This window comes from Lissotriton helveticus, chromosome 10, assembly GCF_964261635.1.
Source record: "Lissotriton helveticus chromosome 10, aLisHel1.1, whole genome shotgun sequence".
In the NCBI taxonomy this organism is placed as follows: Eukaryota; Metazoa; Chordata; class Amphibia; order Caudata; family Salamandridae; genus Lissotriton; species Lissotriton helveticus.
Genome location: NC_136071.1, coordinates 420739729 through 420766173, shown reverse-complemented (window position 1 = coordinate 420766173; position 26445 = coordinate 420739729). Strand labels below are relative to the sequence as shown.

Genomic DNA, 26445 nt, shown 5'->3' with positions numbered 1-26445 from the left:
AGGAAATGTTAACGCCGATAAATTATAAACTTAAAAAATTATCTACATAATTTTCTAAGATTAGTGGTATACTTAAGGATATAAGCACTAATAGTAAAAAAAGATATAGATATAATAAGGGAAGGGGCAATTGGTTCCTCATCACATATAATCACCCTATAAAAAAGGTATACAGTACAGACATGAAAAGGGATGTACCAAGGGACCTAAAAAATCCATCAACCTCAAAGTAAATAATTGGCAGACCTACATTAGTAAATAACAACAGCCAAAGGCAGCAGGTAGAGGCTAATCGAGCACAGCAAGCCTATGTGCGTAGATCTGGCCCGGAAAGATGCCACATTATAAACGTCGAGAGGGATGAGAATAGGGCCAATACCGCCAGAATGTTATCCCTATGTGACAATTTTGGTTAATATCCCCCATTACAACCAGGGCAAAAGGATTCTCATGATTGCCTAAAGAATAGATTAGTGCATTGGTTTTCCTGGTTTTCCAGTGGAAGGAGCTGATCAAATAGTGCTGACACAGAGAGTGAGTTGGATAGGCCACTTACGTAAGACCCATAACGGGTATTAACAGCAGTAGGCTAACACCGCATTTTTATGTTTTAATATTTAAACTTTGAAGCTTTTTAATCTTTTGAAACTTCACTAATCTAAATTGCACTTGCACTTTAGCACCATCGATACCCGGACACGCTCCTCAGGCTCTTTTTTATAAAACTACCACAAGTGTTAATAATCTCCCCCTTTTGGACTTTTTAACCGATGTAAGTGTGATTTCACTTACCAACTTTCAACAGGACCTAAGCCCAGTTCCTCCGCGGCTTGTGCCGTTTGTTGTGGAGGGCTGGTTTCGAACCGGAAATACTTCTGCCTACTTCCAGGCCAAAGGGGGCAGTCACCCGCCTGCACGCCAATTCACTGGCTCTTCTACATAAACAGGATGCAGCAGCGGCTGCATATCGGCTGCGCGCAAGACATGTACTAATGAGACACAAAAGTCAGGTGATCAAATACTCCCCCCCCAAATCGTTCATAGGCCTGCTCATCAATACTTGCTTCCTGATCAAACACAATGTAGAATTTGCAGAGCTGCTGACAGCTCACAAAGTAGACATGGCCTTTGTCACAGAAACCTGGACAAACAGTACCTCTGATCTTGATCTGTCCCTAGCTATACCTCAAGGATTTATAATCATTAAAAATGACAGACCTGACAAACGGGGATGAGGCCTAGCGATTATAGTCAATAACTCTTTAACTTTAAAAGGGTCCCCGCTGTTAGCAACACTAATTGTGAACTACTTTCATTCCTCATAAGATAATAAATGGATGCAACTGGAGGAGCATAGGCCCCAGCAGATACAATCTACTCTAGCAGCCTTTAAACCTGATCTAAATTCAGATGCAAACTTGGCAACAGATAGTTTTACTAACTGGATTCAATCTGCAGTAAACTCACTAGCACTGGAAAAAAAACATTAGCAAGCGCACCAAGAAATCAGAGCCCTGGTTCTGTGACGACTTGCGCAAACAAAACAACTCTGTAGAAGAGCTGAGAGATGCTGGAAAAGCAACTGATCAATAGTCAATAAAACCTCATACTCCCAAGAACTGAGTTAGTATAAAAAGCTGATATTGGAGAAAAAAAAGCCGTTATTTTTCAGACAAAAATACATCAGGCAGGTAATTCTAGCAAAGCCCTTTTCGCAACATTAAAGGAATTAGTCAAATTACCTGAACCACGCCAAATGATCAGAGTGTAGCATTCCGCAATCAACTTACAGGGTATTTTAGGGACATGGTACAATCTATTTTTAATCTCTCACAGACCAGGATAACAGTACAGCAGCCTCCTCCTCTATTTCCCCCCAAAGCTCCATTAATGTCTTGAATTCTTTCATGTCACCAAATCTTGAACAGATCTCGAAGGTGATTAACTCAATAAAATCTGGAGCACCTTTAGACCTCTGTCCTTCAAAAATATATCATACGGCACAGGATAATATCAGTGAACAACTCAGTACACCTTGGGGGTAATTAACGCCGGCAGAGCTGCTCTGACCTGTGCTCCGCTGAGGCGTTCTGGAGATCCCTTGCCTGTGGGTGGCGGCCGGGCTTTGCTCCGCCGAGCTGCAAGGAGGGCAGTAACCAACTTCCTGACTGGCCGGGCTTGGCTCCGCCGGTCAGGACTTCAACCCCCAGCAGCCTTGGACCAGGGACCCCGCCCCCCCGTCATCAGCCAGCGCTAGGAGGCGCATAAATCATCGAGTGCACCCTCGTCCCGCGAGGACGCGCGCGGGACGAGCCGGGCGAAGCCCGGGCAAAGGGTGGGCCCTCAGAGACTGAAAGAGACTGGGCTGGGCCACCCCCATTGGCTTTGTCATCACACCTATTAAGGTAACCTCTTCTCACGCTTGAGTGTAACAGGTGGTGGCCAGCGATAGCTCTGATGGAGGCTAAAAACAGGGCTGCGGCCAAAAAGACCCCTATGCATACACGATCTACTACCAGAAAATTAACATTGGCGCCAACCCCACTTCCTACCCTAACCGCTATTGATAGAATGCTGCAGCAAACAATTGGGGTGGTTGTGAATGCGATTGAAAATACTGAAAGAAGACTATCTTTACCACCTAGCATGTGCTTAATAACTCAATCACCACAAGTAGCAAACTCACCTGCTAATATTACAAATGTAACAACATTATCACATGACTCGCTTTTATTACAATCTTTTGCTGGTCTGCCAGGGAATGGTTCAAACCAGAGTGATGTACCGCAACCTTTAGAACCTACTGTGTTTTCTGCTAGGGAGAGTAGATTATCATTAACACCCAATCTGATAACAAGTGACATACCCCAACCTGCAACATTGAATGATGTGCCTAATGACATAGGGGAGATGGATGGCTGTGACATCAATGATATTATTCCTATTGCTGATTCAACTAACACCAGTCTGTCAAGTAGTGCCATCAACCACGGGTCTACCCGGCCCAAATGGAAACCCACTCACAGTAGGAAATTGTTGGTAGTCAATAAGCTGGGCAAGAAATATAGATGCAAAAGAAAAAAAGTAACCCAAACTTCAATAGACCATGGAAGGGAGGGAGAGGTATTACAACATAGCGGAAATAAACGCTCAAAGGAAAAACTAACCCCAACTAATATAGAGGGACTGGCGCAACATCTAGAGAATATGATAAAATCCTATATTGCACCAGTGACTGAAATTTTAGAATCTCTAAGTAAAAAAGTGGGGAACTTGGAAAAACTGGGCATAGCCAACTTAGATATTTTAGAACATCTGGGCACACAAGTCAAGTCATCTACAACTAATGCACCAACTGGGAGACCGAGCAAAAACACGCCAAGTAGTGCAACTAGAGTCCCTAGTATGCCCACTACGGTAGCGACCTCGGTAGCAACCACAAGTGGAACGAAAATGTTACCCACCATCGCCCCAAATGTAACAACTGGCCAGAAAGTTGCTGTGGGACAAAGGGAGACAGGTGGCCCCATTCATAACAACAAGAACTTGCCAGCACCTAGGCGCCACACTAACAATATCATCCCTGCTACGATTAACCTTCCACCGGAATGTAGACCGTATGTAGCTATCCTTGCTAATGTCCCCAAACTGCAGCCTACCCAATTTGAAAATCAGGAAACCCTGAAAAACAAAACCTTGCACTGGCTCGTGAAAAACTGTGGATTTCCAACACGAGGGGCAAACCAGATTATTTCCACACAGAGGGTAGGATGGGTGGGACCAAGTAAAAAGGAGATAAATGGGGACTGTATAGTTATAAACTACAGGGCTACTGAATGGGCGAGAGACTCGATTCTAAATGCACCTATACCATCTAATCATGAATATAACATCACGTTGTTCCCACTTGATTATTTCTATAGGAACCAGTCAGGAAGACAAATCACAACGCAGTCTTTCCAGCATCCTAGAGCTGTACATCTCAACAATCCCAATGTACCCTCTATACCAGCACCATTGTATAATGTATATGACAATTTCACAATTCCGATCTGCAATAGATTTCAGGTGTTTAACTCATTAGAGGAGAACGATTGACTGAATGTATCATCATTTATGGTACTACATCCCAAACCTACTGCATCTGGTGAAATAGCTACAACTGAACAAGGGCCAGGGGGTCAAAGTGGGTAGAGGATGCAACTGTGTTAAATATGACTAGTATTGAACAATGTAAAAATAATGATGTAATTATGCCAAATGTAACCACACTTACAAATATAAATATGAATGTGAGTCTAGGAACACTGTTACTGGTTGACTATTCTGAGGTTACACAAGGCAACCCCGTCGACTTTCTAAAGGTCACCACTTGGAATATAGCGGGAATTGCTGCTAAACTAACTACTCCGTTCTGGGATAACTTCATTATACAGGGTTACGACATAATATGTCTGCAAGAGACGTGGCATAGAGATCAAATACAAGTCGAAGGATATACCTCCTATAGTGTGGCAGCAGTAGCTTCCAAGGCAGGCAGAGCAAAGGGCGGTTTATTGATTTTGGTATCCACTAAATTAACGGAATTCAGTACTGGGGGATATGTGGAGGTGGGTGTGCATGCATCAGTTTTGCGATTGACACATAGCAAATGTAGGGATTTAGTTATTGTGAATTTTTATAATAATATTGTGGGGCCCAATCGGGGTATGATTGTATCGGACGTTGAGCGGGCATTAGAAGAAACACTTGCATTATCAAGCAAATGCCCTGTAATACTCTGGGCAGGAGATTTTAATATCAAAGCATGTAGTCACGCCCAGAAGGGCATTTGTGGACATCGAGAGGAGTACCCTGGTGGTGATAGCACTATCTTTAATCATTTCCCCCACAATAATTATGGAAGTGCATTGAACAATCTGGTAGCTAAATTAGATCTGGAACAACTAGAATGTACAAAGAATAAAAATAATGAGAAGTGCCCAACATTTAGAGGGAGAGATGCCCACTCAAACATTGACCATATCTTGGTGTCCAATGGTTCTCTCTATTCCAATGTCTGGGTAATAGAGCAGCCAGTGAGTGATCACAATAGTATATCAATGGAATTAATGGGTTGGGGCCCAAAAACAAATGTGTACGGTAGACCCATCCAAGGGATTATGGCTGAGAGACCAAATGGCATGAGGATCAAGTGGACCAAAATAGACCCCGATAAATTAATGGTGGATACTATCCGCAAATGTAGTAGAGAGGTAGGCTATTGCTTAGCACCTAATGTGATCGCGCCCACTTTACTTTCTAATTTTTTGCAAATAACCAATACTGTTGAGAATTCCCTGGTTGCAAGAAATAGAAAGCCTAAGAGGAATAAAGCAGCGTGGTTTGACAAGCACTGTGCTCAGTCACTAAAAAAGCTAAAAATAGCGCTCGATGTTACACCAAGAGAAAAAGACAAAATCAGAGAAGAGCGACTTAACTATAAGACTGCCTTAGCATCTAGAAAAAAAGAGTTGCAAAATGATGCTTGGCTGAAATTGGATATGGCTGCAGAAGCAAGAGATCCCAAATTATTCTGGAAAACTGTAAATGGTCCCTTTTTAAAGAATGATAATATTCCTGAAATTAGTTCGCACATCAGTTGCCACGCATGGATTGCCCATTTTACTGGGATTTTGAACTCTGATTTTAATCCAGATGGTTCTATTTTAAGTGTTGATACAGTACCATGCCTCAAATGGCAGAAAATGCAGTTATTTTTTACTTTAAATGAAGTCACAGAGGCAATCAAAAATAGTAAGGGTGGCAAAGCACCTGGGCCTGACGGGGTACCCATGGACTTTTATAAACACGAAATGACTCTATGGGCACCAATATTGACACGTTATTTTAACGCGGCCGTAGAAGATAGTCTACCAATAACATGGGGGCAGTCAATCATTGTGCCGCTCTATAAAAAAGGATCCAGGTCTGAAGCACGAAATTATCGTCCCATTTCACTCCTGGACTCGACAGTTAAAATCCTTAGTCGAGTCCTATTAGTGAGATTGGAAGCCTGGGTTGAGGAAAATGACATCTTATCCCCAGTGCAGTATGGGTTCCGCAAGGGGATGGGAACAATAGAGCAGTGCGTGAACCTGGAACTAATAGTCAGCAAGTACACTAAAGCTAAAGATGGTAATCTATTTTTGTACTTTGCTGACCTGAGTTCAGCATTCGATCCGGTGGAAAACGCACTGCTCTGGCCTATCTTGCTGGCAATGGGTGCCCCTACTGAAATCATCCATCTCCTTGCCAGGCTGCACGACAACCTGTCCAGCAAAGTCAGATTTGGAACAGATGGAGAGTGCACCCCTTTTTTTAAAATCAAGAGAGGTATCCGACAAGGATGCGTACTTGCCCCACTCCTGTTCTCCCTTTTTATAAATCAAGTAGACCAAATTTTAAGACAAACTAATGTAGATGCACCTATCATTAATGGTAACCCAATCCCAATCCTCTTGTATGCGGATGACGCGGTCCTTCTTTCTAGGACCCAAAATGGATTGCAACATCTAATCAATAGGTTCCACATATTTACTGAAAGTAGGAAGCTGAAAATTAATAAAGGAAAGACGGTTACAATGATATGTGGCAGGAAACCAAGAAAATGCAGGCCCTTTTTTTTAGATGGGGAGAGATTAGAATCCGTCAGGAGTTTTTGTTACCTAGGCATCACTTTTTCGGGAGATGGGCCAGTGAACATAAAAGTTTCCTTTTTAAAATGGCTAGGAATACAAGTTGTGTTTTTAGATTTGCTGCTAAATTAGGGGGTCGCAGAATTCATGAAATGTTGTCAATATATAATTCAAGATGTATAACATCAGCCATATACGGGGCCGGGATATGGGGATATAATGCCCAGAGTGCTAACTTGATTCAGCGCGAGGAGAACGTGTTTTTAAAACGATTAATTTGTGCCCCGGCTACGGCCTCAATTGAGATAGTACATAGGGAATTTGACATAAATTATGTCAATTATCTAATTGCTCTACGACCCTTGTCCCTATGGTGCTCAATCTGGGCAAAGGAAGAGACAAAATTTACTCAGGATGTAATTACTGATTGCATAAAGCTCGATCGCCGCTCAAATATCCCCTGGTTATGTCACATACAACACTGGTATAAGACACTGTACGGTCAAAACATCTTTAAAGATTTAATAACGGGGTCCGTGTTGTCGAAGCGGGAGCTTAAAGTTTAATTCCTTAAATATACAGATGGGATTAGAATGGAAAGATGTGTAAAACAAAGTATGTTTATTCTCTATCTGGAATATAACATCAATGAAGGCTTCCAAACGTACTTTACTGTTGTTAGTACCAGTTCCCACCGTTTCGTGCTGACCCGTCTACGGTTGGGAATTGTGCACCACCTAGTGGCATTCCCTGCAATTAAGAAACCCGGTACCTGTTTTTGTCCCTGTGATGGTAAATCCAAACAGAGTACTTGTCACTTTTTGCTATTTTGTAACTTTTATACTTCTTTTAGGAAATTTTACTTGAAACCCATCTTTTTAAAATACAATACGCGTAGTACAAAAACAGCGATGCAATTGATGTTTAATTTAGAGACCCCAGATGTATGTTTCCATGTGGCCACTTATATTTTAAAATGTATTTTTGCAAGAAAATCAATTATTGTATGAACTCAACCAATGATGCATTTCTTATGACAGTTTAGCACCTGATTAAAATGCTTAGCATAGTGAACCCTTTTATATATGTAGAAATCGAATACCTCTATCACTTATATCACCTACAGCATTTTATACTGCGACTTTGCACACGTCCTGCTAGTAGAATGTGGTGAGATACATTCCTAAAGTATCTGGATTTGTGCTGCTAAATGCATACTGCACTTTAGGAAGGATGGTACAGTTACTTTGCACTTTATTATGCTAATTTGCACATCTACTAATGCCGGACAAGTGCCGCTATTGTATATTGTACACAGAAAGAACGGTATAGCTGCTTTGCTTCTTATTTTTGCCACTTTGCACATGTATTAGTAGAAGTATGCTCCAATGTAAGCTATACATCTGTAAGGATGATATAATTAATTTTGCACTTTAATGCTGCTAAATTTGCACATATATTTGTAGACAAACGTACTATAAAGCACTTTAAAGATTGTCGGATATGTGTTGTTTAATGTATACTGTATTCAAGTAATTAAGGCATTTTGCAAACCAAAACTGACACTAATGTATGCTGTATCTTTTTTTATGTTTGTTGCTATATGGTTGTATTCATACATACCGAATAAAGCATTTTGAAATTGAAATTGAACTCAGTACACTTTTTAAACTAATCATCACATCAGGTATCTTTCTATAAGCGTGGAAGACAGTTTTAATTCTTCCTCTGTTGAAAAAACCCAACCTAGATCCCAGCGACAATAGTAGCTATAGACCAATTGTGAGAATTCCCTTTCCAGCTAAAGTACTGGAAAAAATTCTCAACTCCCAACTTATGACCTTCATTTCATCGGCAGACTTGTCGGATTCTTCCCAATATGGTTTCCGACAAGGGCATGGGACAGAAACTGCCCTGATGTTGGCAGCGATGAGATACGGGCAATACTAGACACCGGTGCCAAGGCCACCTTGATACTGTTGGATCTATCGGCGGCATTTGACACCGTAAATCACAACATTCTAATCAAATGCCTCCAAGAGATACTAGGCAGGAACTCTGCCCTCAAGCTGATCAAATCTTATCTGAACAGCAGGTATCAATATGTTCAGATCGGCAACTCCTGCTCAGAGCAGTTTACTCTGCTGTGTGGGGTGCCTCTGGGCTCCTCACTAAGCCCCACTCTATTCAACTTATATGTGACCCCTCTGGCCGCCTTCCTCGAGACGAATGGATCCCTCGACCCCTCACAGTCTGGCTTCCGAGCCAACCACAGCACAGAGACCGCCCTGATCGCTGCCACCGATGACATCCGAGCCCTGATGGACAACGGAGAAACAGCGGCCCTCATCCTCCTAGACCTCTCCGCGGCATTCGACACTGTCTGCCACCGCACCCTAGTGCAGCGCCTCAGCAACGTCGGAATTCAGGAGAAGGCACTGGAATGGATCGTCTCCTTCCTCGACGGAAGAACACAGAGAGTCCGCCTACCACCGTACAAGTCAGAGGCCACCGAGGTCATCTGCGGCGTCCCTCAAGGATCCTCGCTGAGCCCCACCCTCTTCAACGTCTACATGAGCCCCCTCGCACCCATCGCACGCCAACACAACCTGAACATCATCTCCTACGCCGATGACACCCAGCTGATCCTCTCACTGACCAACGACCCCGCCGCTTCCAGAGCCAACCTTCACGAAGGGATGAAAGATGTAGCCGAATGGATGACGACCAGCCGCCTGAAACTGAACTCAGACAAGACGGAAGTCCTCATCCTGGGCTCCTCGCCCTCCGCCTGGGACGACTCCTGGTGGCCCCCCGCCCTGGGCACCGCACCCACACCGACAGACCACGCACGCAACCTGGGCTTCATCCTGGACTCCTCCCTCTCCATGACCAGACAAGTCAACGCCGTCTCCTCGTCATGCTTCAACATCCTGCGCATGCTACGAAAGATCTTCCGGTGGATCCCCACCGAGACCAGGAAGACGGTCACCCAGGCCCTCGTCACCAGCCGACTGGACTACGGCAACGCCCTCTACGCCGGAACCACCGCCAAGCTCCAGAAGAGACTCCAGAGGATCCAGAACGCCTCAGCCAGACTCATCCTCGACATCCCCCGACGCAGCCACATCTCCGGACATCTGAGAGACCTGCACTGGCTCCCCGTCAACAAGAGAATCACCTTCCGTCTCCTCACCCACGCACACAAAGCCCTACACGACCAAGGCCCGAGCTACCTCAACAACCGCATCAACTTCTACGCTCCCAAACGCCACCTCCGATCAGCCAGTCACGCCCTCGCCGCCGTCCCCCGCATCCGAAGATCGACGACAGGAGGAAGGTCCTTCTCCCACCTGGCCGCCAAGACCTGGAACTCCCTCCCGACCGACCTGCGCCTGACCCAAGACCACCTCTCCTTCAGGAAGAAGCTCAAGACCTGGTTGTTCGAGCAGTAGCAGCACCCCCCCCCCCCAAGCGCCTTGAGACCCTCCGGGTAAGTAGTGCGCTATATAAGTGTCCATGATTGATTGATTGATTGATTGAATATCATCAGGCAGTTTGGCTTCACATGTATCTACTATGCAGACGACACCCAAAGTTCGTGTCCATATCTAGCAGCCCGAAGAAACAGCTGACCGCTTTAGCCAATGCATGTCCCACATAAATCAATGGATGAGCACAAATTGTCTAAAACTCAACGGGACTAAAACAGAGGTTCTCCTATTCGTATCTGATTCCTCCTTTTTGTCACGGAACTGGTGGCCTCCAAGTATGGGAGATCACTCCACCCCAGTCCATAAAGTAAGGAATTTGGGCATCATTTTTGATAACAAACTGACCTTCCAACAACAGATCAACAGGTCTTTCTAACACTAAAGTCCATCCGTAAAATATGTACTTTCATCCCTCCGGAAGCAGAAAAAACATGGCAAGGCTGGATTATGGAAATGCCTTATACCTAGGCCTTCAAAAACAACTTCTGCTTAAATTGCAGAGGGTGCAGAATGCAACTGCAGATTGCTGCTGAACATCCCCAAATTTCAGTCCATCTCAGAAGGTCTAAAAAAACTCCACTGGCTTCCCTTGATGAAAAGGATTGAGTTCAGTTCCTTATGTCTAGCGTACAAAGCATTCTTTGGAAATGGACCAGCGTTCTTAAAAAGCACATAACAAACTCCTCCAGACACCAACATTTAAAAAAGCCCGCTGGGGAGGTGAAGCTTTGTTCTGGGTACAGTGAGGCTTTGGAACTCGCTCCCGTGAAATATTAAAAGCTGCCCAATGTGGATTGGATTCAGAAAGTTGTTAAAGTCATAGCTATTCTCAAACTAAGCGCCACCATCTCCCTCTGAATCCCTGGTACAGCCCTCCGCACAATGCCTAGACTCCTTTGGGAATTCGTGCTTTATATAAATCCCATAATAAAAATAAAACAATATAAAATAAAACATTGTATTATTATTCATTTTAAAAACCCAAGATGGGCAAGAATTACCCTAGACAGAGTAGGGTCGTCTAGGCAACACAATCAGAATATATCTCTATTACCCCTTGGTTTCTTTTATAGGAATCTAAGGCCGACCCGATTAAGGCTATAAGGAGACAGTAAACCATGGGTACCCTTTGATATGTTCACTTACCCCCAATATGCACTACTGGTTTCGAATAGATTCCAGGCCTTGAGCAATCTTCAAGATATCGACTGACAAAATTGTAACTATTCGTCCAGTATTGATATCAACTCTACTGGAATAGGGATAGTAGACCGTCATATAATGCTTTTCCTGAAAGGGCTTTATCTGACATCAGAAGCGCCGATAGCTCTCATATAGATTTATGTGATACTAACAGTTCCATGGTATCGCAAGTGTTAGTCCCTCCACCTGATAGGGCCTCATTGGATATTATAAGCAGAGAAAGTATTCCTAATAATTTAAATGATATAAATAGGGATGCTGATAGTCATCTAGATACCCCTACTGCTACCCTAGAGAGCAGTATAGGAGATGGTTAAAAAATAGCAACTTGGAATATTGCAGGATTTTTTAGCAAACGAGACACGTTAGGATGGCAAGATTTTATCAATGCATTAGACGTGATTTGCCTGCAAGAAACGTGGTGCTTCTACCCAATACATATGAAAGGGTTTTCATCATAGTGGTTAGAGGCTGTACCATCAAGCTCTGGAAGAGCAAAAGAGGGGCTTCTGACCCTCATTGCGAAAAATTTACGAGTAACTGTTAAAAAAGTTGCTTCAATTGGGGCGCATTCACAGATTATATGGCTGCACTGCAAAGAAGGGAGGGATGTGATTGTGCTCATCTATTATAATAATGTGTTTCACACTAACATGAGTAACACTGTAACTGAGCTGGAAAAAGGACTAGGTACCTTTTTAGATTCCATTAGTAATAATGTGGTACTCATATGGGTTTTCGAGATTTTAACATTCAAACATGTCCTCTGGCAGCTACCCATGTTTGTGGCATTAAGAATGAGAAAGGGGAGGGTTGTATACACTTTACACACAATGGATATGGGGTAGTGTTAATTAGAGTGATTGCTAAATATGATTTTGAAATATTGCAGCGTACTTGTGATATTGACAGGGACCCATTACCAACATTTATTGGGAGGAATGCTACTTAGATCATTGATTATGTTTTAATTACATTTAGCGCTACCTACACGTGCAATACCCCACGGGTTGCCCAATTAGCACTAAGTGGTCCCAATTGCATTGTTATGTCATCTCAAATGTGGGACCCAAAAAGGCCAATGCACCAAGGTACTGTAGTAAACATTGCCCCACATAGAGCCGATGGGACCCGTATTAAATGGGATGGAGTGGAACTCCAAAAAGTTATAAATTACATTGTCCTTAAATGTAACAAAGACATTATTTATTGTTTGAAAGAAGAGATAGATCCTAGGGAACTGATTGCTAAATTTGCACAGATTAATATTACTTTTGACAGGATTTTAATGGCTCCCATTAAGGAGGTAAGGAAGAAAAGAAAGGGGTGGTATGACTATACTTGTTCTGAAGTGTTAAAGCAACTGAAACAAGACAATGTATTAATTAGAAACCTAAGATATGAATATAAACGTGCCCTTTATATGAAGAAAAGGGAGCTACAGGAGATAGCACGGGACAAACTCTCCTTGGCCGCAAATACAGCAAATGCTAAGCTGTTTTGGGATACTGTACACATGCCGTATTTGACGGATGATTCACTCCCAGAACTATTATCCCATTTTACATGCGAAGCTTGGGTATCACATTTTAGGGGCATTTTTAATCCAACAGGTTTGGATACATGCATGGAACAAAATCTAAAACAGAGTGAATGGCATGCCATAACATTAAATATTACAGTGGAAGAAGTCCAGGAAGGACTGAGGGGCAGCAAGGGAGGGAAAGCTCCAGGCCCGGACGAGGTACCAGTTGATATATATAAAGCAGAGATTGATCTGTGGGGGCCAATTCTTACAAGGGTTTTTAATCTAGTGGTGACAGAGTGTTTACCCCCATGGGGTCAGTCAGTTATTGAACCTATTTATAAAAAAGGAGATAGGTCAGAAGCCAAAATCTATCATCCCCAAATCACTTTTAGATTCATCCGTAAAAGTGGTGAGTGAAGTTTTATTATTGCGACTGGAGGAATGGGTAAATGATAATGATATACTTTCCCCAGCGCAATATGGTTTTATGAGAGGATTAGGGACTATAGAACAATGTATTAACCTAAAGCTGTTAATAGGTAAATACACACATGCTAAAGAAGGGAGAAAATACCAATGCTTTGCCGATCTTAGTAGTGCCTTTGATCTAGTTGATCATATCATTCTGTGGCCTACTTTACTTTATCTGGGAGCACCTGAAGGCATTATCCATTTCCTTGCAAGGCTTTATGAAATGTTATCCTGACAGGTGAGATATGGAAAACAGAGCGAGTGCACTCCAACTTGTGATGTAAAACATGGCATTCACCAAGGCTGCGTCCTTGCTCCCTTATTTCTTTCACTTTTTGTTAATGAGATCGATAAAGTGCTGCAGGTGAAGAAGGCAGACGCACCGTTAAACTCGGGCAATCCCATACCGATTTTACTATACACAGATGATGTGGTACAACTTTCTAGGACCCCGGTTGGTTTACAACGACTCATGGATAAATTAAGCAACTTCATAGGTGAAATGAAACTGCTAAATAACAAAACAAAAACTTTTACCATGATATTTGGCACCAAATCAATGAAATGTAAAACCTTTTATATGATTGCACCCCAGTTCAAACTGTTAAAACTTTCTGCTATCTAGGGGTAACCTATACTAGCAATGGGAAATAGAAACAGGAATTACTTTATGTCTATTCCAAGAAGGCTAAGAATGCACATGGGGCGAGATGTGTTGCTACAGCATTATATGGTGCAAATGTATTGGGCTATCATTATTGCCAGGCCCTACGAAAGGAAGAAAATACTTTTTTAAATGTCTCCTGAGTCTACCACCTTCAGCATCTACTGAGTTAATACATCGGGAGGTGGATCAGACATACCTAGCAGATTTGACCTCAATGTGGCTCCTGCTGGTATGGAAATCGATATGGGCTAAAGATGAGATAGCTTTTACTAGATCTATTATTAATGATTGTTTACTGCTCGAGACAAAATAAATCACATATCCTGTGGTTAAAATATATTATGGATATAAACAGCAAGTTATTTAATATCCAGATTTCTGATAACCCGGGCCAAGTGTTTTTCTTAAATAAAAAGGAAATCAAGGATTCATTTTGGTGCTACAAAAAAGAAAATCGTAAGAGTACCATAGAGAAACAATCAAGTTTTAAATGTTATCAATTAATTGAATCCAAAACAGTAATCCAAGATTATCTGAATATTGTGAGTAAATCCTCACATCGTTATGTGCTGACTAGACTTAGATTAGGTATAGTACATCACCTAATCGCATTTCCAGTTATGAAAACATGTCCCTTGGATTCTATCACCTGCCCTTGTGACAAGTTCTCCAAACAGAGCACTGTGCACTTCATGCTCTTCTGTATATTTTATTTGTATTTTAGATGCCTTTATCTGAAGCCTCTTTTTATAAAAAATAATGTAAGATCACATCATGCTGCTATGAACTTCTTGCACTGAATGACACAGGAACTTGCTATAATGTAGCGTTATATATTTTAAAAGCAATTGATGTAAGGAAAGGTATTGCCACTGTACACTGATTAAGGGAAAGTTATATGCGCAATTGCATATTGTCAATATGATCAGCCATTGTTTGTAAATGGTTATGGAATTTGGTAGCATGCTGTGTTATTAATTTTGTAGGATATGTTACCATCACTGTCTAACACGGCTATGGAATTTACCATCACATTATATAATTGATTTTAAATGTGTATTTTAACTCTTGTAAATGCTTTTATGGTTGTTCTAACAAACCGAATACAGTTTATTGAATTCAATTGTATGCCTTACTCCTGACACAAAACCTTCCTTTAGAAAGTATTGGACGTGGGAATCCAAAACAACATTTTGCATAAAATTTCCCTTAAGAGTTGTATTTTCGTCAACAGTATTTTCCACATCGATGACATTGAAAACGTAAAACTTGTTGTCGCAAGCTTTTTTCTCCTCCTTCTCTTGGAATGGCACAGGTAACACACTGTTCGATGAAAGATAAAACACTTTCATCAGTATAAGATCCAAATTTTGGAGCATTCTTAATCCATAATAGCATGTGTATATGAGGAGCACCTCTGGCTTGGTACTCCTTTCTCCAAAAGAAATCTGCTACCTCTCCAACAGGTGGAATATTTTTATTGCAGATAAATGACATCATAGCTTGACACCTATGGTTAAAATACCTGCAGACATTTACAGGATCGAAGGAACAGAATTCTCCAACTGTCTTCAATTCAATGTTTTTAACATTTGAATTTGCTACTTGTAGAAATGCAAGTAAATCGTCCCACGCATATTCATCACAGCTAAGTGTCACAAACCAGGTAGAAGTACCTATCAGCCTGATTCATGTACGGGCCGTTTTGCGTGGCCCTAATAGCGAATCATAGCGACTCGCTATTGAGGACACGCAAAACGGCATTCATGTAGGAATTGCTAAATCAATAGCGATTCCTACATGTTCTCTATTTGCGAGTAGCAATTTGCTACTCGCAAAAAAAGGAATGACTCCCCATTCATTCCTATGGGCCAAAAGGCCCATAGGAATGAATGGGGAGTATCCCTCATTTGCGAGTAGCAATTTGCTACTCGCAAATCAGATAGCGATTTGAAGGGTGCCAGGGGTGTCCAAAGGACACCCTGTAGCACCCCTAAAATGCACATTTGAACAGGTGTTGCGCACACACATGTCCAAAGGACATGTGTGTGTGCAACATGCAACTTAGAAAAATGCTTTTAAAAGCATTTTTCTGAGTTTTTGCTATTTACCGAGAGGTCTGACCTCTCGGTAAATAGCGGCCCAAAAGTGTAAAATCGCAATTTTTTTTTGTGTCATGAATAGCATTTGAGGAATCTCTATTAGAGATTCCTTAAATGCCATTCCTCGCAAATATGCGAATTCTTAAATAGCGATTTTTGCATTTGGGATTGTGAATACCAAATGCAAAAATCGGACTCGCAAAGGGCCAGATTCTCAGAATCTGGCCCTTTTGCGAGCGCTATTAGCTACATGAATCAGGCTGTATGTTTCTTAACATACATGTATGTTTTCAGTGACGATAATACCAATACTCCCTTGGTACCACGTTGACATGCCATCAAATTAATTAACTGAGATTCTAAATGTTCATCTCTTTGTTTAACTTTGTCCATAAATTCCAGAAATATATGGAAGAGGAACTCCTGTTTTTAATATGTGGTTTACTGCATATGAAAGTGCAGACAAACCACTTTAAAAAAAAATATGAAATATATATGGAATGCACTGTCAAAATCTTTGATCTTCAGATACAATCTTGTCAAGCGGTAATCTGAAGCTTGAATCCATACAGCTCTCAAATCAAATAGCCCATCTTCTCCAGTGGGGAATAGCTGTGGAAAACAATGAGCTTTCCGAACTTTTTTCTAGTACACTCATGGGAGTTTCCTTTGCTTTCTTCTTTTGAAATAATTCAATATTGCTTCCTATCGCTTCTTTTGAAGGTAAAGGATGTATAGTGTAATGTTCATAAACCTCTGCACTCTTGGACTCGTCCACTTTTTCTCTTTGGCCACTTGAAATTTCTGTTTCATCTTGGAAGCGTATTACATGTTCATCAACATTTACATACTTATAATAAATATTATTCTGTAACAGATATAATGTAGCCTTTTGAAGTTTATTAACATCTACCAACTCTTGCCATATTTTTCGACTCTTTGTTGGTACACATTAACTAGAATAACTACTGCCTCATTTACCTTCCTGTCTACACCAACAGTTTCAATATTTTTCTTAAAGACCTCTTTGTATATCTGTTGGTGGCAGCTTAACTGTTTTATGCTTCCTACGAGCTATAGCCTGAAACGGGTGCACATATTGAATAAGAATGGACTCATATGCATTCAAATCTGTCCGTTCCTGAGGAATAGCTACCAACTCTAACTTGTTGTGTACCGCTCTAGCTGGCATTTTGTTCTCTTCTAATTTGTTGTAACAATATTTACAAATAGGTTGTCAGTAGCCAACTCAAACTGACCGTCTACCAACAAATAAGCATCAAATTGCTGCCACTTATCTTTGTTTTCCGTTTCACTTTTTAAATATAAATCAACATTCCTAGTTTGATTTCTATAGTGAGTACTTCGACAACAAATACAAACATAGTTTGGTTTTTCAGATGAAACTGTCTAAAATGTGTAATTTCTTTTGCAAACTCATCAATACTAATATCTTCAACCTGTTTGTCAATACCTTCATTTATCAAGCTCTCACTTTCTCTACACTCCTCTTGTGAACCAAAAAAACGAAACTGTATATCATCACTAACTTTTTGTATATCTGATACTGAACCATGCAAAAACGCTGTGTTCATTTCACTTAAACATAATGCAGAACTTTTCACATAGTAGAGACTCCTTACTAACTTCCACATTTCTGAGTGGTGTACTGCTAGCATTCTTAAATGATGAAAAGTACTTTGACACACTTTTCTTGAAAAACAAGCCAGAGAATGACCCTGCAAGTTAGTATATTTGTTTTACGTTACAAGGATCTAGTCCTTGTAGCATCTTAACCTTCTGTTTAATACTTTTTAGGCATATTCTTGTAAACAAATTTGTAAAATTTGAAAAATGTCAATAGATTCCTGTTGAATACTACAAACACTACTACAATCCCACTTACATACCGGAGCTTGTGTACGCCTCGGTTGAACTTTTTCAGCAATTTTTTCTTCCACATTAATAGGAACCATCTTTTCTTTTGCAATGGGACAACCATCGTTCATCTCATAGCTTTGACCACTAGAATCAACTGCATTAACTAATGTGTTCTGTTGAAAACAGCTTTCTTCATTAAAGAAAGGCTCACTACTAGAAGTGTGTTTCCATTCACCAGTAAAAGGTACTTCTATTAATACGTCTTTTTCTCCTTCATAAACAGCATTGTTTTATCCAATGTTTTGATTCTCTTCAATATTAACCGCTTAACTGCAGCGGCAATTCTGCCGCGTTGCGGCTGGTTCAGCGCAGTGGGCGGGCCGCATCGGCCAACGGACGTGCGTAGCACTACAAAGGTAGTGCGCATGACGGCCGTTGGCCGACAGAAGCACAAAAGGGGTTAATATAAGTAATTTTCTTTTTATTTCACAAGCTTTATCTAATACCCTTTCAATCTGTTTCTTTTTCTTATAAACTGCTGATCTTCTTTAATATTTTTTACAATCTTTCAATAAATGTTGTAGTACTCTACCTCTATACATTCTCTTCCTTATGTCTTTATATTCTTTCAGCCTTCTGTTAACATGCATTGTTTTCCTATAACCTGATTTTCTTTTATCATCTCCTTTTTTCCTTTCCTTCTGATTTGTTGTTGAACTTTTCTTTTTCTTTTCAAAATGTTCAAATTGCTTAACATTCTGTAAAAGTCTTTTAACAAACTCTTTACTTCTCTTTCCGGAACACTTTTTCTTCAGTGCAACATTTTGCAGTTCATCTAATTTCCTCTTTTCTCTTTCCTTTAAATCATATTTTTTTCCTTGTCTTCTCTTTTGATCGTTTTTTGCCATTCTGAAAGTTTTTTACCAATACATTTCAATATCTTAAAAAGAAAGATACATTTCAATAGTTTACTAAATCATTTTTTACTTTTGAAATAATTATATATTAATATTCATAACAATAAATAAACAAATACTTTCAATTACATTCCAAATGTCTCCATAATACGTAAATATTTAGAATATTGCACTTTACACAATAGCAAACTTGGCACAAGAACACGCACCTTTAAACTGTAACGTGGTTGAGATTGCTGTTTTAAATTTCCTTGTCCCAAGATTCTCAGCAGATGGAAAAAACAAAAGCTTCAACAGAAAAGTGAGGTTTAAGACATATTGACAAAAGAAAGAGAAATTACGCTACTTGCTATTAGTTTGTTGAAAGGTACACTTGAAGTAGGCCGTATACGTTTACGTGTCTACTTGAAATGAGAAATTTAGTATGTCAAACTTATAATGCTACGTGCTCTTGTGAGTGAAGTGTGTGTCTACTTCTACATCTCATACAAAGTAGTCTAATCACTAATCCCTCGGCCAATATTTCTTAAACCTCACTTTTGAGCTCCACATTCACCATTCTGCAACTACTTAGGGTGTTGGACCTAGCCAAATATGAAGCAATAACCCTTTGCATGTGTCTCTTGTAACTCTCATCATATTCCTGATAGAATGCATGCATGAGTCTGCACCTTTTCTTAGTGGCATCTTACATAAAAGAAACATACAAATAGATGTATTCCTGTGTTTTATACATCTAGAATCTTCAGATGCATAATACGTACGAGTATACAAGTGGAAGTACAGACATACCTCAGTCACAGGACCATGCAGACCTTAAAACTTCACAGAATGCAGTTCCCATTTCAAACAAACACCTACATTTATATGGCGTATTTCAAGTGTATCTTTCCACACACAAATACAAAGTAGTCGAATCAGTAATCCCTCTGCCAACATGTCTTAACCCTCAATTTTGAGCTGCACCATAAAGTCCCTTAAACTTGACAAACTGCATTTCAATTTCAAGGAGACACCTACATTTATGTGGGGTAATTCAAGTGTACATTTCCACAGACTGATATGAGGTAGCATAATCACTGATCCATCTGTGAACATGTCCTAAACCTCACTTTTGTGCTGCAGCTTCACTATTCAGATAATACTAAGAGTTTTGGGCCTAGCCAAATATAAAGCAGTAACCCTTTGCATGAGTCTCTTGTAACTCTCACCATATTCCTGATAGAATGCATGTGTCTGCACCTTTCCTAGTGGTATTTTATAATAAAAAACATACAAATAGACGTATACCTGTGTTTTGCATGCATGTATCTATACGGCTAGCATCTTCTGATGCATAATACGTATGGGAATATATGTGGAAGCACAGACATACCTCAGTCACAAGTCTATGCAGACCTTTGCACCTTTTCCTAGTGGCATCATATACAAAAGAAACAGGAAAATAGACGTATACCTGTCTTTTATACATCTAGCATCTTCAGTTGCATAACATGTGCAAGAATACATGCACATGAAGAGGCATACCTTAGACAGAAGACCATGCAGACCTTAAAACTTCACAGAATTTCAGTTCCCATTTCAAGTTGAGGCCTAAAATATATGGCGTATTTCAAGTATACATTACCACACACTAATACAAAGTAGCTTAATCAGTAATTCCTTTACCAACATGTCTTAAACCTCACTTTTGAGCTCCATGTTCAAGATCCAGCAACTACTTAGGGTGCTGGGCCTAGCCAAATATAAAGCAGTAATCCTTTGCATATGTCTCTTGGAAGTCTCATCCTATTCTAGAAAGCATACATGCATGTGTCTGCACCTTTTCCTAGTAGCATCATATATAAAAGAAACATACAAATAGACGTATACCTGTGTTTTATATGTCAAGCATCTTCAGACGCATAACACGTATGATAATACATGTGGAAGTACAGACATACCTTAGTCTCAAGACCATGGAGACCTTAAAACTTGACAGACTGCATTTCACATTTCAAATAGACACCTAGATTTATGTAGCGTATTTCAAGTGTACCCTGTCCACACACTTATGCAAAGAAGCCTAATCACTAATCCTTCTACCAACATCTTAAACCACACTTTTGAGCTGCAAATTCACCATTCTGCAACTACTTACGGTGTTGGACCAAGCCAAATATAAAGGAGTAACCCTTTCAATGTGTCTCTTGTAAGTCTCACCATATTTCTCATAGAGTTGCGTCTACTCCTTTTTCTAGTGACATCATATATAAAAAACACACAAATGGACATATACCTGTGTTTTATACGTCTAGCTTCTTAAGATGCATAACACATATGAGAATACATGTGAAAGTACAAACACACCTCAGTCACAAGATCATGCACACATTAAAACTTCACAGAATACAGTTCCCATTTCAAGCACATACCTAAAATTATGTGGCATATTTCAACTGTACCTTTCCACACACTTCCAGTAGCCTAATCACTAATCCCTCTACCAACTTGTCTTAAACCTCAATCTTCAGCTGCACGTTTACCATTCTGCAACTACTTAGGGTGTTGAACCTAGCCAAATATAAAGCAGTAACCCTTTGCTTGTGTCTGTTGTAATTCTCACCATATTCCTGATAGAATGCATGCATGTGTCTGCACCGTCTATATTTTTTAAACTTCAGTATCTCTGGAATTTCTGAATGGATTTACACCAAATTAATAAAAGCATGCTTTCTGGGCCAACATCTAGCTTTCTGCCAAATTTCGTGAAATTCTGTTCAGTGGTTTGGGCTGTAGTCGTGTTCAAAAACTGAACAATCCCTTTGGGAAAATATGTATTGGGACCCCCCTTTTTAGGTCGAGCTATTTATAGCTCTGAACTATTGCAGGGGAAACAACACTCTTGAACAAGCGGATTCCTCCCAATGCATGTTGTCTACTGAAGCGCAACGCTTCGCCAGGCGCGCGCTTGGCCTCACACCCCATCCCCATATGCTCGTTCCCTCCCACTCGCTTGCTCCCCCGCCCCCCCCACCAAGCTGCTCCCCCGTCCCCGCCATGAGACTTTAAAGCAATGCGCTGAATGCTCTGAAGTGATTGTTTTTCACTCGCTCTGCAGGTCACCATTTGGGGCCGCTAGCGCTTTCATCCCTATCACTCCCTGACTTTTCTTGTTGGCTCCCACTCACTTTTAAGTCATGTGGTGCCTTTTACTAACGGCCAATCCTTTCTGGGTATTGCTCACTGTGTGCTCCGATCTCTCGCTCTGTCTCCCCATCCCATTCACGCGGCTTCTCTTCTCTTCCCTCCCCTTCCTCTCTTACTTGGCCTGTCGACCTTTCTCTGCATGCCTTCGTTCACCCTTTCTCCACATGATGGTGCTGCCACCACTTCCCCAATGTGTTTTGAACGATTCTGGCTACATGTAAGCAAGGTACCAAATGGACAGTCTCTCCTCTCTGGCCTCGGTCGGTGGTCTTTTTCTGGTTTATGTACCTGTGAGTTTCTGAACTCTGCACATCGCCTGCACCTTCCCCATCTACCCCTGCACCTCCCCCTCCCCCACTACAGAGCGCGTCTCACGGCCGTGCTTTCACTTTCACGGCCGCGAGGCCGTGTCTCTTTCATGGCCAATGCTTGTTTTTCTAGCTCCTCTTGCGGCGAACCAACAAGCTCACTCGAAATGCCCAGAACGTTTACTTGTTGCTGGGAAGACATATTGGCGGGTAAACACCCATGAAGCTGTGATGTGTGCGTGCCTGGATATCTCTTTGCCAGTTAGACGTTTCATTCATAAAGGTTCAGAATATTAATGCTCTATTGAGTCCGTGTGCACGATGAGTGCATATCTTCAGATGTTGCATCGGGCACAAACAGCCAGCATTGCCGAGCCGCTGACAGACTGCAGACTTTCTGCCCTGAAAACCTCCCTCCGGCTCTAGGATCAACACATTCCACCCCTAAACCCATAGTTGTGTTTTTCCCCTCTTTTCCAATGACCCTCCCCCCAAATCACACACTGGTTTACACCACAGTACGAGGTCACGCCTACAAACTTCCACATCATGCCTCCCGGGGCGTCTGAAGCACTTCGATGCCATCAAACAAGCGCTGCTCTCACTGCACTCCCATCACTTACAGCACTACGAAATACAGCCTCTCTGTGGCACGCGCTATAAATGTTATTCAACTAGAAAAGCCCAGCATCCACCCTCTGTCTCTTCCTTTTGTGTTCACCCCTCCTCACCCCCATCTCCACTCTGTTTGTCTGCTTCTCGTTTGTCGATTCTCTTCCTTTCACGCTCTCTCACTCTCATCCTCCTGGTCTCTCCACTTCCCTCCCCTCCTCACCGACATCCACCCACCCATCCATCCCCGCCAGCTCTTTCTTCCTTCACGAACAGTAAAAATATGCCAACAAAAAATACCAGTATAGAAAAAAAGAGGGAAATGCTCAAAATAACTCAATAAATAGGGAAGGAAATTAAAATTACATTACGTTATTCTTTAGAAATATTGCCGGGTCACAGCTCCCACCAGGGCGCATAGTCTCTCTCTCTCCTCTCGCTTTCTTTCTCTCTGTCTCTCCTGCTGTCTTTCTCTCTCCCCCCCTCTCTCGCCCTCTCTCTCTCTCACTCTTTCCCTTTCTATCTCTCTCTCTCTCTTTTTCTACCTCCCTCTCTCTCTCTTTATCTCTCCTCACACTTTCTGTCTCTCCCGCTCTCTCTTTCTCTCTGGCTCTCTCTCCCCCTCTCTGGCTCTCTCTACTCCCCTCTCTCGCTCTCCCTACCCACTCTTTCTTTCTCACTCTTTCCCTTTCTCTCACTCCCTCTCTCTATTTATCTCTCCTCCCTCTCTTTTTGTCTCTCTCCTCTCTCTTTCTCTCTCTGCCGCTCTCTCTTTCCCCTCCTTCTCTTTCCCTCCCTCCCTCTATACCTCTCCTCTCTCTCCCCCCCTTTTTTCTCTCTCTCTCTCTCTCTCTATCTCTCCTCCCTCTCTCTCACTCTCTCCTTTCTCTCTCATCTGTTGATCGTCCTCCCCCACACACAATCCCCCAAACACATCCCCACACACACACAAAACCCCACACACACAATCCCCCCCACACACAACCCCCCACACAACCCCCCACACACAACCCCCCACACACAACCCCACACACACAGACCCCACACACACCCCACACACACACCACACACACACACCACACACACACACCACACACACACACAACCCCCCACACACACAACACCACACACACACACACAACCCCCCCCACACACAGAACCCCCCCCACACACACGACCCCACACTCACACACACAACCCCCCACACACACACAACCCCTCCCACACACACACACACACACACACACAACCCCCCCCACACACACACCCACACTCACACCCCACACACCCTCACCCCCCCCACATCCCCCACACACCCCCAACCCCCCACACACACACAACCATCTATCTATATATCTATCGCCCTCACTCTATCTATCTATCGCCCTCACTCTATCACCCTCAGTCTATCTATCTATCGCCCTCAGTCTATCTATCTATCTATCTATCGCCCTCACTCTATCGATCAACCTCACTCTATCGCCCTCACTCTATCTATCTATCGCCCTCGCTCTATCTATCTGTCGCCCTCACTCTATCTATCTATCGCCCTCGCTCTATCTATCGCCCTCACTCTATCTATCTTATCGCCCTCGCTCTATCGCCCTTACTCTATCCATCTATCGCCTTCACTCTATATGTCCATCTATCTATCGCCCTCACTATCTGTTTATCTATTGCACTTACTTGATCTATCAACATCACTCTATCTATCAATCGATCACACTCACTCTATCTATCTATCACCCTCACTCTATCTATCTATCGCCCTCACTCTATCGTCCTCCCTCTATCTATCTATCGCCCTCCCTCTATCTATCTATCTATCTATCTATCTATCTATCTATCTATCTATCTATCTATCTATCTATCTATCTATCTATCTATCTATCTATCTATCTATCTATCTATCTATCTATCTATCTATCTATCTATCTATCTATCTATCTATCTATCTATCTATCTATCTATCTATCTATCTATCTATCTATCTATCTATCTATCTATCTATCTATCCATCTATCTATCTATCAATCTATCTATCTATCGCACTCACTCTATCTATCTATCTATCTATCTATCGCATCCTCACAGCATCACTCAGCACCAACACAGAATCACTCAGGGCACCACAACATCAGTCAGGGGCACCACAACATCACTCAGGGGCACCACAACATCACTATGCGCTACCACAGCATCACTGAACGCAACAGCATCACTCGTCGCCACCACATCACTCAGTGCCACCACAACATCAATCTGTGCAACCATTCAACAACAACTGGTTCAAATATGTCCTCTTAATGTTTCAAGCTTTATTACAAATGTCACAAAAAGATGTTAATATTTCACTTCTGTTCTTGGATTTTCGCCACAATAAAATACACTGAACATAATCTTCACAAAAGTTATTTACAAAAGTTAAAGCTATTGCCATTATAAATTACAATAACTTTATTTAAGTATTAATTATTTAAAAAAAGCCATTGTTATTTATAATATCAATACATCTAAGTCACGTAAATACAACACCTATTGCATTACAAATGCTATAGGTGTCACATTTGCGAAAGTTAAAACTATTGGCATTGTAAATGACAAAGCTATTCATTTTGCTATTTTCAAAACCAACACATAAATAAAATATTTGTCATTTACAATACCAATAGCTCAAACTTTCCTAATGCGAGACCTATTGCATTGCAAATGCTTGTTTTTCTCTGCCCCCGCTTGACAGATCCCTCCGAAACTTTCAAAAAAAGTGTAGTGAAGATTTGTTAGCGGCGCCAAAGTTATTGACAAAACAAAGATGCTTTTCTTCTGAAAACTTTGGTCCTAACTATAACTGCCTACTGGCGACTGCTATGTTCTAAAAAACCAAAGGTTACAGGGCCATTATATTTGGGTTCAGATTTTACACACACAAAACTATAGAAATTCAACAGTTATAGTTATAGTTATCTCAAGTAACTATAACTTGTGACCTTAGGTAACTATGGGGTATATTTACAAGAACTTGGGCAGCGCTGTTTTTACGCAGGCATTAGCAAGAGGCAGCAGTCGTAAAAATTGAGGCTGATGTGTGTGCCGTGTCATAAGAACGTTTCACGCTAATGCTGCAAAGGTGATGTTCGCCCAATTAGCAGCTAGGAAATAGAATCCAGCCATTCTAGCGCCACTTTTGTGTGCTTAGTGTACAAAAAAAACCTGCCACATGTAAAAAAATAATTACACTTACCCGAATGTAGCAATGGAGCAGCTATGAGTAAGCACACCCCATGCAACAGCCCCAGCAACCCCTACACCAGCCAGGATGGCCAGCCAGAGTCCCTGGGGAAGAGGAAGTGCAAGTTCAATCAGGAGAATGAGATACTGATCACAGAGGTAACAGAG

At 41.6% G+C, this 26445-nt stretch overlaps 1 protein-coding gene and 1 long non-coding RNA gene across 3 annotated transcripts in view; one reads left to right on the top strand and one right to left on the bottom strand.

The window, feature by feature from the left end:
• LOC144785307 (uncharacterized) overlaps positions 1-828 on the bottom strand; it is an 81290-nt gene extending 80462 nt beyond the window's left edge. The window contains exon 1 of the long non-coding RNA XR_013601823.1: positions 793-828. This is a non-coding gene — a long non-coding RNA (uncharacterized LOC144785307). The remainder of the gene's footprint in view (positions 1-792) is intronic.
• SEC14L5 (SEC14 like lipid binding 5) overlaps positions 1-26445 on the top strand; it is a 792673-nt gene that overhangs the window by 53076 nt on the left and 713152 nt on the right. The gene's annotated exons all lie outside the window — the stretch shown is intronic.